The sequence below is a fragment of the Trachemys scripta genome, chromosome 1 (assembly GCF_013100865.1).
Source record: "Trachemys scripta elegans isolate TJP31775 chromosome 1, CAS_Tse_1.0, whole genome shotgun sequence".
Taxonomy (NCBI): domain Eukaryota; kingdom Metazoa; phylum Chordata; order Testudines; family Emydidae; genus Trachemys; species Trachemys scripta.
In genome coordinates, this window is record NC_048298.1 from 303,764,143 (window position 1) to 303,777,837 (window position 13,695).

Consider the following 13,695-nt stretch of genomic DNA (forward strand, 5'->3'; position numbering starts at 1 on the left):
GTAGTTCCCAGGGCAGTAACCCTGCACACCTGCTTCAATGAGGGGGGCAGGGAGCAGCTGGGACCCACACATGTGCACACCCTAGGGTGACCAGACAGCAAGTGTGAAAAATTGGGACAGGGGGTGTGGGGTAATAGGATCCTATATAAGAAAAAGACCCCAAAATCGGGACTGTCCCTATAAAATCGGGACATCTGGTTACCCTAGCACACCCCCAGGGCGTGGTGGGGACCCACACATGTGAAATAGAGCTCATTTCTAGTTCCGGCCCATCTTTTTAAAAAAGAACTTTAGGTAGGGTTAACATACATCCTTATTTTCCCGTGCATGTCAGGCTTTTGGGTTCTTAAATCGCTGTCCGGGAGGAATTTTTAAAATACGGGAAAATACGGACGTATGGTAACCCTATTGGTACAAAAAAATACATACCGTGGCACATCCCTTAAATCAGAACTTTTTATAGGGAACTGGTTGCTAAGAAATGAAAGGCTTTTTTTTACATTTTTTTTTTTTTTAGTCATTCCTGCCGGGGCCCAGCCAAAAATGTTTGAATTGGGCCCCGCACTTCCTAAAGCCGGCCCTGGTGCAAAGGGTTTTTAACATTGGGCATATGCCCTTCCTTGGTTTTTTTAATGATGTGGAAAGAAGGCCAAAGAGGGTCTCTCTCTAACAACGGTCTGTTGGGTTTTTCTGATCAGGAATATTAAGGCTGCTCTTCCCTGGGTGTGCCTTCAGTGAAGCATTAACTCAAGTTGTCTCCACTCCAGTTAGCCTCACTCAGGAATCTCAAACTCAAATCACCACCAGGGCCACATGAGGACTAGTACATTGGCCCGAGGGCTGCATCACTGACACCTTTTCATACAACCATACAAAAGTATAGTCAAAAATGAAAAAAAAGAAGAGTAATATAGTATGCTATTAAAAGTCAATGTATAACTTTTTTAAAACTGCAATGCGAAGAGGGGTTTTAATAAAATATAAACACCTGTAACTATTCCTTGTGTGGTCAGTAACACTGATGATGAGCTACATACACCAGGGATCTCAAACATGCGGCATGCGGGCCGTTTCCTGAGGCCTGCAATAGGCGCTGACTCTCTCCTGCACTGCGTATCTCTTTCCACCGCCCCGGTCACAGCACAAAGTTGAGAGGGAAACTGAGGTTCCTCTAGGAATTATAAAAATGTTACAGAAAATTTCCACTTCGTCACAGTCACTTTCCATTGTCCCAACAGAGAGACCCCTGGGTGATGGGGGATGGTGCCCGGTGCCCCTAACTAACAGTCTATCACAGGGGTCTCAAACACGCGGCCCCACCACTACCCCGCCTCTTCCCACCCTTTCCCCGTCCCCATTCCAACCCCTTCCCCAAAGTCCCCGCCCCAACTCTGCCCCCTCCCTGACCCTATTCCAACCTCTTCCCCAAATCCCCGCCCCAGCCTCGCCTCTTCTCCGCCTCCTCCTCTGAGCTCGCCATGTCCCCGCTCCTCCCCCCTCCCTCCTGGAAAGTCCTAAGTGCTGCCAAACAGCTGTTTGGCGGTGGAAAGCACTGGGAGGTAGGCAGAGGAGCAAGGACATGGCGCGCTGGGGGGAGGGAGGGTCGAGTAGGAGAGGGGAGCTTGGCTGCCGGCGGAGTCGGCGCCTATGGCAGGCTGCAGGAAATAACTTGTGTTTGAGACCTCTGCTTTAGTCTGTAAACTTCTCCTCCCCTCTGACCCACAGCAGGCCAGCCAGCTTGAGTGCAAAGCACCACCACCACACTTCAGCTGAGGGTTTGTGTGTGTGGACGGAATTTGCATTAGCAAGAATCAATGAGTGAACTTTGCAGTCAAGATTAGCCCTCCCAAGTTTTAATAGAGGGCTCGAGGAGTGCATATCCTGAGCTCTCCAACTTCCTTGAAGGGTGCTGATGTTTGCTTTGTAACAAGCCATCCTGTCTCCCAACTGTAATTTGACAGCAGAATGAAAATAGGTGTTAACAAAACCAAAACAAACGATTTTTGAAAGAGTGTGACTAAAAATCCCTGCCCCTCTGAGTTGCTCAGCGTTCAGGCGCATATGCTGTCATGATTTAACTAGAGCTCTAGTCACTACAGATTTTCCAAGGGTTGGCAAAACCTGATTTTTTAATTTAAAAACGAACAAAAAGCCCAAGCCGCCTTCCCTACAAACAATCTCTCTGGACTTTGTAAAGAAGCAAAAAAAGGCTGCAAGCCCAATTCCCACGCCACCCCGCTTTTTTGTAGTAACAAGTCACCTTTTAAAGCACTTTAGTAAAAACTTTGGGAACCACTGTTTTAAAGTGACCCACCAACTACATTTTGGCTTCTTGGTGACCCACTTCACATCCAAATTCATAGGGGCAGCCCCCCCACCAAATTCATAGACCAGCATCCGTCTCCTCTGCTGCTGGCACCTCTTCCTCCTCACCCCACCAAGGGACACCCACCACCCGTAGTAGCACCGTCCACCCTTGCAATCCTAACCCCAGCCTTGTGCAGAAGGGAGGTCCCTGGGGAGGGGAGCTGGCGAGCGAGCCCACCCTGCCATCACCCAATAGTGGTAGCTCCTGACCTGTGGGGCTGAACCCAGCTTCTCCTCTGGGCATTGTGACTTGGTGCACAGGGGTCACAGTGCAGTGCCATTCAGATTTGGTTTGCCAACTCCTCCATTGTGGAGGGGTGGCCAGGCCAAACCTGAATGGTGCTGGGCTCTCATGTTCTAGGTTGCAACACCTGGAGAGGGGAGCTGGGCCCAGCCCAGTGGGACAAGAACTGCTGCTGTGGGGTGAGTGCAGGGAAGGCTCACTCTCCAACCACCCCCCAAGCATGGGATTCCCCTCCACACCCAGCCCTCAGCCCCCCTGTTGTGGGAAGACCGACCATATGGGACGCACCGCTTTAAAATACTTTTATGCAAGAAGCAAAATACTCTAACACCTGCTTTCCTGCTCAAAGAACAAACAAACGTATGGCAACACACTAAACAGAAGTCACAGCACTGAAGTCACATACGCAGCGCTCTGATTCATTCACACTGCTTTTTGGACATGCCCTCTCTCTTCCCCACCTGCATGTAGTCTGCTTAGATTGTAAACTCTTCCAAGCAGCATCCTTACCCCCTCGCTTACTGTCTGCAAAGTGTCTGGCACGCACTTGGGTGCCATCTCAGTTATTATTAATAATAAATAGTATTCATAGTAAAACTTGAAGACAATTGCTGTTAACGCTCGCTCCTTAGTGAACCCTAGTCCTTGCATTGCCATTTCTCACACACAGTGTTAGTCCAGAGGTGCTACTGTTAAGAAACTAAAACAAAAAAATTTAAGCTGAAATGGTAAAAAAAAATGTTCAAAAGTGATGTAACTATCAACTCTATCAGTTAAGTCTCTCTGCTCACTGCCAAGCCCTTCAGTCCTCAAACTGCTCTATTGCAAGGCTGTTGGTGTTAAATATTCACATCCTGGAGCCAAATATTTGCTGGAGCAGCTGTTAAGGCTGTCGTTTCTCAGTGCCTCATACCAGACCAAAATGGAATCAAAGTCTACACCCTCAGCTTCATGCTCAATCTCAGACAGGAGCATGAAAACAGTATAACTTAGTATCAAAGGGGTAGTTGTGTTAGTCTGGATCTGTAAAAGCAGCAAAGAGTCCTGTGGCACCTTATAGACTAACACACGTATAGGAGCATGAGCTTTCATGGGTGAATACCCACTTCTTCGGATGTATGTAGTCATGTATGTAGTATAACTTAGAAAGGTCCAGTTTTGGACTGCTAAGAAGATTTCAGAAACAAAAATCCCGTTCCCTGATATCCATTTCTACTGTATCTTACCATCCTAGAACCTTGTCTTCGCATAGACTTTTAGCCAGATACCATCTTCTCCCTTATCTCCTCTTTGCACTAAAAAATGGTGGGAGTCTTGAATGAAAACCTACAAGATTTCCAGGAGGTGCTGGGTTCCATAATGCTACACAGTCGACAGAAATAAAGGCGTTACAACCGAATGTAACACAAGAAAGTCAGGTAAAATTTCCAAGGGCACCTAAGTGACATAGCAGCCTACGGGTACATCTACACCAGCGTTTCTCAATTGCGGTCACCTTGGCTGCATGCGGCTACCAGGGGGTTTTCCTGTGACCATGACAGCCTCCTCAGCAGAGATGGGCGAGGGGGTAAAGCAGCAGCCCCTTCCTGCAGTGCCCAGGGGCTGCAGGGGCAGACTCAAGGCGCAGGGTGAGCCTGCAGTGCAAGGCCATGGAAGGGCACTCGGGGCAATGGGGGGAAGGGGAAAGCAGCAGGGCCAAGGGGGCAATGGGAGGCCGGGGGCAGGCAGCAGGGGCCAGGGGCACCAAAATACAACTGTACATTATTTTTATTCATGAGTCTGGAGGAAAAAAACAACCCTACCTAAATAAATGACAGTGATGTGGACATGTAGAAGGGCATATTTATTTGTTTTCCCTAAAGCTCATCAAGTATTTTAGGAAACTTTGTCAGAGCGGCCACCAGCAAGAATTGGTGGCCACACACTCAGGCCACCAAAAATTTTGTTGTGAGAAGAACCCTTGATCAATGCTATAGCGTTACAGATACGCCACTGCAGAACTGTAGCATAGACGCTTCCTTTGTTTACGGAAGGGATTGGTCCGTCAATGTAGTCAATCTACCTCTCTGAGTGGTGGTAGCCAGGTCTTCAGTCAAGCTACCTGTGTCTACACCAGGAGTTAGGTAGCCCTGATTATGTTGCACAGTGTACTACATTTTTGACAGCCCTGAGTGACTAGGTCAATCCAGTGTATACCAGGCTTGAGAGTCATTGAAAGTAAGCAGGATTTAGGGCCAGATTTTTAAAGATACTTCGGCACCCAAAGATGCAAACAGGCATCTAGTGGGATTTTTCAAAGAAGTGCCTAGGCACCTAGGTTTCCATTGTGTTCAGGGGGAATTAGGCACCTAGACTTAAGCCCTAAGGCCCAGATTTTTAAAGTTATTTAGGCATTTCTGCGCTCAGTGTTGCAATGCTGAACTGATTTAGGAGCCCAAAGCTCATTTTCAAAAGTGATTTAAGCACTTAGGAGCCTACATGGGAAACACCTCTAAAAATGTGGGCACAAGTGCCTTAGGGCTGGTCTACACTTCAAACTTCTACCAACATAGCTGTCTCAGTGAAAGAAGTGCATCCCCTGCTAACATAGCTATGGCAGCAAAACCCCCAGCATAGAGCAGATCTACACTACAACCTTAAATCAATATAACTTATGTCAAGGGTGTGAAAAAGCCTTTCCCCAGCGACGCAAGTTTCGCGCGGTCCACAGCTTCCACTTCTCACCAAGGTGAAGTAATTATGCCAATGTGAGAGTGCTTGCCCACTGTATATGAAGACAAGCTCCTAGTAACTTTGGCACCTTTGGAAATGTGGTGTGTAGTATTTGAATGATCAGCCCCATAAAGTTGTCTGCTCTGTGGGTTTCTGTTGGGGTTTTTCTGAGTGCTGCTGAGTTGCAATCCAATTGATTGAGGTTTCCATTTTATTATATAGACAGATTACCCCTGATGTCAAGCAGCTTTTTCCTCCAAGTTCCAAAAAGTTAATTTATGCACAATAGGCTATTTATCGCATTAAAAGTTCTTTTGCCACAAGTTAACATATGCATCATGTGGTGCTACTGACTGGCAAACCGCAGTCCTGAAATTGATCTACAAATGGATCTTGAATGGTGGGTGTTGCTTCCCACTGTCAGTTGAATGGGAACAGTTCATTAGACTCGAACAAAGCTGTTGAGCTAACTATTCTTCCCTCTGTTATTCAGGCCTGGGTTACACTAAAAAGTTATGTCAACCCAGCTACTTCACTCAGGGGTGTAAAAAATCCATCCCCCCTGTGCAATATAGTTAAGCTGACCTAACCCCCAGTGTAGACAGTGCTAGGTCGATGGAAAAATTCTTCTGGCAACCTAGCTATCCACCTCTGTGGGAGATGGATTAACTACACCGACCCTCACGCCTGCCTGGGTAGCGTCTACGCCAGAGCTGGCTCCAGCTTTTTTGCCGCCCAAAGCGGCAAAGAAGAAAAAAAAAAAGAAAAGAAAAAGCTGTGATCGGCGGCACTTCGGTGGCAGCTCTACCGCGCCGATTCATTCTTCAGCCGCAACTCGGCAGCCAGTCCTTCCCTCCAAGAGGGACCAGGGACCCGCTGCCGAATTGCCGCCAAATTGCCGCCGAAGACCGGGACGTGCCGCCCCTTTGCATTGGCCGCCCCAAGCACCTGCTTCCTGCGCTGGTCTACACTGAAGTACTACGGCAGCAGAGTGGCAGTGCTGCAGTTGTGCTGCTGTAGCACTTCAAGTGTAGACAAGCCCTCAGTGTGGATAACAGCAGCCACCTGCACATTTTTATGGGAGGAAGGCGACTGGAGGAAAAGGAATTTAAAAAAAATATATATTGGATTTATAATTGGGGCTGAAAAAAAACCTTGCTAATCTTGAAAGGGAGCTACCTCTAAGCAAATTAATTTAGTATTTTAGCCAGAAAAAAATTAACGTGAGCCTACTTTTCTATGAATTTAGATACAAAAACCAATATCTGAAAGCAGCTGATAGGACAAGCTGAAGGGCAGCTTGATACCAAACTGCACCATCATTGCAGGTCATTAGGCCTGAATCCTAATCTCTCTGACTATCTTGTACATATGCCATTAAAAAATCGTGTACAATGAATATAAAATACTATATATACCTAGTGAAGGGAGCTATTTTACTTTAAAATGTAGAGCCTAATTCTGACTTTATACTACATTTACACCTTTAAAACTCCATTGACTTCAACAGAGTTGCTTCTGAACTGCATTGGTGCAAGTGAGAGATGAACCAAATGTGCAGAACAATACACAAACTGTCTAGTGTCTTGAATCAATACGAGTCATTCTCTTAGAGTAAATATTGAGGGAATTAGCAGCTGCTTAAGACAATATTTACCTTTAGGGTTATAAATCTTATTAGTGACTTCAAAATAAATCAGCATCCTCAATTACATCCTGTAAATTGTCAGCCAGACTCAACCCAGGCATAAGTGGGCACAATTCCATTGATGTCAGTGGCGTTGGTTGCCCAGCTGAATTTGGCTCTGTGTCTAACAGTTTCAAACACTTCACTAGCTCCTTCCCTCAGATCTCAAAGCACTTGACAAACTTTAATGAATTAAGCCTTCTAACATCTTGGGAGACTGATAAGCATTTTCATCTCTATTTTATGGATGGGAAAGAACAGGTCCAGGGAGGTGAAGTGATTTGCCTAAAGTCACAGAGCCAGGTATGGAAGACATATTTCCTTATTCCCATTGCAGTGTTTTGAAGGTGTCTAACAAAGGAAAAATAATTGGGGTTGTGCTCTTACATGTTTCTACATTAATTATACTGAAGAGGCTGAAAAGTTGGTTGGTTGGTTGGTTGGTTATTTATTTATTTATTTATTCTTCTACTTGATTTTTACCTTAGAGATATCAAGTCTTTACTTCCTTAGGTTTGCTGAAGATTTCCTTGGCGCCCAGAGCGAAGGAGTGAATTTTAAGGAGTGAGGCTTTTTATTCCCACTCTTTGTTGGGCATCTGGATTAAATAGGAATTAAAAAAAAAACCAGAGCTTTAAGTCTGAATAAAATAAACCAACCATTTTACTTAACCAAGCTTCACTTTCTTTGCCTTCTGATGTCATAATCCTACTATTATTCCAGGCACTCGTGAAAAATGAGGTAGAAAAAACTTGATGTAAAAAAAAATGAGATTTTTATTTAAACAAACAGCTTTGCTTACAGACCTTCCTTCATTACACACCCTAAAGAAGCAAAAAAAGGGCGGGGGCAGGGGAGGGAACCACAACCCCTTTTCCTTTTGAAGGTCACCTTTAACCACTGGATCATGAATTTTAGAAGGCAACATCCTAAAAGTTGCTGTTAGGAATGTTGTCTGCACATTGGAAAACATAATCAAGAAGTTCCAGGGGAGAGGGCAAATACTAAAAGTAAATAAAACTAACCAATGCCCCTGGCCAGTCCAGCACAATCCTGCAGGCATTGTCTCTTGGCTATTTGCCAGCTGTGTGCTAGTACAGCCAGGATTTTTTTTGTAAATGAAAATGAGGGCATAGCCAGAGACAGCCTGCGACACCCCTAGTAAGTTTTCTGCCATTGCAAGTGAAACATTTGCCTTCTTGCTGTTAGTTTTTGGCTAATACTAGTTGGAAAATCTTGACAATAAAAAGTCTAATGTTAGTGTATTGAATGTCTGCACATACTTTTACAGTGCAGTGTAACCTGTATAGGACACCACCCTTTTTAGGCAGCTTCTTCATGTCCCCAAACCAGGACACATTGCTGCTGTCACATATAAAGGCCACGTCTAGTAAGCTATAAGCATTTGTCAGTGACTTGAATTGCCGTTTAGGATAGGGTTCACTGGCTATGATAACCTGAATAAAACACCACCAACCAATACCTCTGCCCCATTTGTTTATTTTAGGGTTCGCTAATGGAGCAACTACAAGGGGATGCATATGGCAGCAGCTCCCCTCAGCTGAGCTGCAATGCTTCCAGCTCTAACTCCCTTGCTTACTGAGGAAGGCGATCTGGAAAGTTTTATGTAATGCAGAACAGACAAACGTCCGAGTGGTTGGGTAACACAGGAAAACAAGAGCCATAGAAGGAAATAAACGATGCCCAGTATGGAGGCGGGGTAGAGGGACATGAGGGGGTGCATGCTCATGAGCACCACTAAAAAGCAACATGAAAAAAAGCCCAGGATCAGTGTGTGGGAGATTTTTCTGGATATAAAGAACAAATTGAGCCAGTCAAACATGATAGCTTTTTTGTGATCAAATTACAAGATCTGTGGGTGCAGGAAAGGCAGTGGATGTACATTAACACCTCGCTAATCCAGGCTGTGGTAAACCTGTGCTGAAAGCAGATTTCCAGGTTTGCACTTTCCTTTAACACAGTCAACAGAGTTCTATGGCTTGTCTAGGAGCAGGGACAGTTCACATGCCTCCATGCTCTCTGCAGGCCAACAGAAGAGTGACATGTCACCCCAACCCTGCCCTGGCACGGGTTAAAACCCTGAGATGAGGTTACTTATGTTACTGCTGCTGAGCTGGCGGGATCAGGCTTTTTATAGGAATAGAAAAGTAGCTGGTAGAGAGGGTCTTCAGAAAGGCCATCTCTGGTGTCTCACTTGTCTCCTTAAGAGCTGCTGCTTTGGAGGCAGTCATTGCCTTTCTGTCCAGCCATAGAGGGTGTATATTATATTAATTATTGCCTTCCTCTGAAGTATCAGGGATGTGCAAAGCTGGAGATGGGACACTGCACAGGGTTCTAAGGTGACACTGAACTGTCTCTCTCTCAGGTGGCTGGCTGGTTCTTGCTCACATGCTCAGGGTCTAACTCAGTGGTTCCCAAACTGGGGTTCGTGAACCCCTGGGGGGTTCACAAAATGTTACAGGGGGTTCTGGACTTCCAAGAGCTAAGCAGATCAAAGCAAGCATAACTATCATACTGAGGAGATTTAAACTTCAAGACTCCGTATAAGAAATGGAAAGGGAGGTGGATATTTTTTGCTGTTTTTAAAATTAAATAGGCAGCTAGTATTGTTTTTAAAATTATTATGAAGACAAAGTTTAAGCTTTGTTGTAATGTGTTGTTTGCCCGGACTGCTCAAGACCTGAATGCTTGTGTAGGAGGAACTTTTTGATTTGGCTTCTTAAATATCTTCATGCTGTTTCACATCTGATACTCCTTGATGAAACATAGGAGCCTTGTCTTATAACAGGCTTATTCAAAGTAATAAAAGCTATGAGATCTTGGAAGAGTGTTGCCATTTTCATAATATAATAAAAATACTGTAATGATAAATAATAATAAATAGTGTGTAATAAACATGTCATAAAAACAAATTGTATATTTCCAAGCTCACTGCTTTTATAATTTATACTCAGGTAAAGGAGAAAATCCCTGGAAATATTCATTTTTAGGAGGGGGTTCGTGAGACTTGACATTTTAATGAAAGGGGTTCACAGGTTGTTAAAGTTTGGGAACCACTGGTCTAACTGATCACCATATGTGAGGGTCGGGAAGGAATTCTCCTCCCTCACCCCCGGATCAGATTGGCAGTGACCTTGCGGGGGAGGGGAAGTTTGGCATCCTCTGCACTGTGTGGGGGACAGGTCACATGACTGGATTATCTGGGTATTTCTCAATCATTTCTCTGCCATACTGGGGGCCTCAGGCACTGGTGCCCCTCAGTCCCTCCTAACAGTCTAGGTTCCTGGGGGCTGTAATACTTTGGTTTCGTTTTGGTTGCTGGGTTTGGTGTGTGGATGCTGGTGGCCTGTGATGTACAGGAGGTCAGACTAGATCAGTGGTTCCCAAACTTTAACAACTTGTGAACCCCTTTCACTAAAATGTCAAGTCTCACGAACCCCCTCCTAAAAATGAATATTTCCAGGGATTTTCTCCTTTACCTGAGTATAAATTATAAAAGCAGTGATCTTGGAAATATAAAATTTGTTTTTATGACATGCTTATTACACACTCTTTATTATTATTATGTATCATTACAGTATTTTTATTACATTATGAAAATGGCAACACTCTTCCAAGATCTCACTTTCATAGCTTATATCACTTTGAATAAGTCTGTTATAAGACAAGGCTCCTATGTTTGATCAAGGAGTATCAGATGTGAAACAGCATGAAGGTATTTAAGAAGCCAACTCAAAGAGTTCCTCCTACACAAGCATTCAGGTCTTAAGCAGTCCAGGCAAACAACGCACGTTACAACAAAGCTTAAACTTGTTCTTCATAATAATTTTTAAAACAATACTAGCTGCCTATTTAATTTTAAAACCAGCAAAAAATATCCACCATCCTTTCCACTTCTTATAAGGAGTCTTGAAGTTTAAATTTCCTCAGTGTGATAGATATGCTTGCTTTGATCTGCTTAACTCTTGGAAGTCCAGGGGCTCCGGGCTGCTGGGACAACTCTGTCTGCCATTAGGGATTTTTTTCCTGAGAACCCCCTGTAACATTTTGTGAACCCCTAGGGGTTCCCGAACATCAGTTTGGGAACCGCTGGACTAGATGATCTGGTGGCCCCTTCGGGCCTTAAATTCTACAACTCTATTTTAAAGATGGCTGCCACCTCTTGACCAAGGGGAAGGAACTTAACCCATTTGTGCCACCTCTTCTTCCTCTCTTAACAAAGGTTAGGAGGGCTCAGGACTGTGGATGTCCTTTCCCTTTTGCATGGAGGAAGTGGTGGCTAGTTTTACCTGACTCCCACAGCTGGTCTGAAAGCCCTGGGGGTCCCAGATGCTGGTGGCTCCCTTAAGAGCTGCTGTTGAAGGGGAGGAGGGACAACGGAGGCTGCCTTTCTAATGGCCTCTCTCACTCCTGATAGCTTCACAGTGGTTGCTGAGTTCCTCAACAGCTTCAGGGAGAATCAGCTCCCGCCTGAAAAGGAAGGAGCACAGTAAGTTGCCTGGGTCAGGGCTGCAGCCATTCCTGGGATCAGGGATGACATGGCATTCTCCCAAATGGCATTACCTCCACTAGCCTTGAGCCAAATCACAGACCTTACTAGCCTGCAATGGGGCTCTCCTGAAAGTGTGCATTAATGAGTCTCTGCTGTAGTATAGGCAGACATTTGATACAGTGCCTCACACAATTGTATTTGAACAATTATTTCCGTTTGCCTTGGGCAGAAGCACTGTCACATGGATTGAAAACAGACTGAAGAATTGCAAACAGCAGTCATTGACCAGCAGCACCATGCCAAATTGTGTGAGGGTGGACAGTTAGCCCAGTGACAGGTGGTGGGCCTGGTTTTATTAGGCACGGAACTGTAGTGATCTAGAGGAAGGGTTAAACAACACATTCATTCAATTGGCAAGTGATACTAAACAGAGAAGTGTTGCAATTCCCACTGAGGACAGAGAAATAATACAAAGGGACCTACAGAGAAGTGAGAAATCCGAGCCAGAAATAATGAGATTCAGCTTGGAAAAATACAAGTGAATACATATGGGAAGTAATATTTAATAACAAATATTCAGTGGGAGGAAGATACTTGGAAAGCAGGAATTCTGAAAAAGAACTAAAGACACTTAAAACTTAGGTCAACATAGCTACAGCATAAAAATGCACATCCTGAGCCACATAACTATGCCAACCTAACCCCTGGCAGTTGACAAAGAATGCTACCATGAACATAGCTACCATCGCTCAGGGAGGTTCTTACAGAGACAGAAAACCCCCTTCTATCAGTGCAGGCTGTGTCTACACTATGGGATTATGCTGGCATAGCTACAGTGCTGCAGCTATAGTCTCCGTAGTGTAGACATGGCCTGAGAGTGAACAGCAAATTGGATATTTTTGAGAGGTACAGTGGTGCTGTGGTTAAAGTACATGGCTGGGAGTTGAGATCTGGCTTATTCCTGACTCTAAAACAGGCTTCTTGCAGAAACCTTAAGCAACATACCTAATCTCTTTGCGCCTCAGTTTCCCATAAAACGTGGAGATGCCTCATAAAAACGCCATAGCTGTATATAATATAGGCTTAAAATGGGGCATAAATTCTTATTCTCCAAAAGTGAGTGGCTAATCAATGTGAAATTTCACACAGGTTTAGTTTTTATGTCTTTTGAATTTTCTCTGTAGTTTGTTTGATTTCTCAGGATTTATTTTTAATAGCTAGTCTGCGTTGGGCTCTGGCTGAAATTTGTTCTTGACAGGCCCACTTTTCACTGTTGTCTGATCTCTCTTAAAAAGTGTTCTGTATCTATGCAAAACTTCATAGAGGGGTAATCAGATTTGGGCTAATGGGGAGGTTCTCTTTTATATTGGATTTTAGGATAATTTTTAGCTGTTATTCACATTATAACTGAAAGTTTATATGCTCTACATCTGATTAATCGAGGCTGTTTGCTTGCAAGCCTGATTGGTTGACTGGTGGCAGAGGTACTGGGCACATGCCAGTCCAACTGATGTGTGAAGAGCTATATTTGTCTGTCAGATTTTATTCCAACAGGAAGGATTTATGTGTAGCTGTTGATGGATAAAATGATACCTAGCCCCATCCTCCCACTCTCAGTGAAAATGCTACCAATAATTAAACCTTTAAAACTTTTAGGACATTAACACACACATACACACTAACCCTTTGTTGTGAAGCAGATAGTGTTGGTGTACACATGCATACCTGACACAGGTCCCAAAAGCAAAGAAATCAAAAGTTGAGTCACCTAACAGTACATACACTCCACCACAGGCCCACACCTGACCTTACCACAACTGCCGTACACCACAGGTCATGCACCACAGCTGTAACTCAGCTCCCTGGTACCCCGTTTAACTGTCCTGCACACACCCTTTACCAAAGTACCCACTCTCAACACAATCACTACACCAAATAGTCACAACTGCTAGGGTTGGCAAACAATCTAGTGAAGCAGTATGTGCATAAAGGCAAAAGGGGGACAGAGTTAAGGTTGTGATGTGTGTCTGTGGTGTACAGTAGTTATGATATGGTCAAGGGCTGGAGGAGAGAATGGGTTGTATTAGGTGGCATAACTCTTAATTTCTTTATGTTTGTGGCTTTGTGTCAGGTGCATGTGCCAAAACCCTAACTGCTTCACAATTAAGCTTT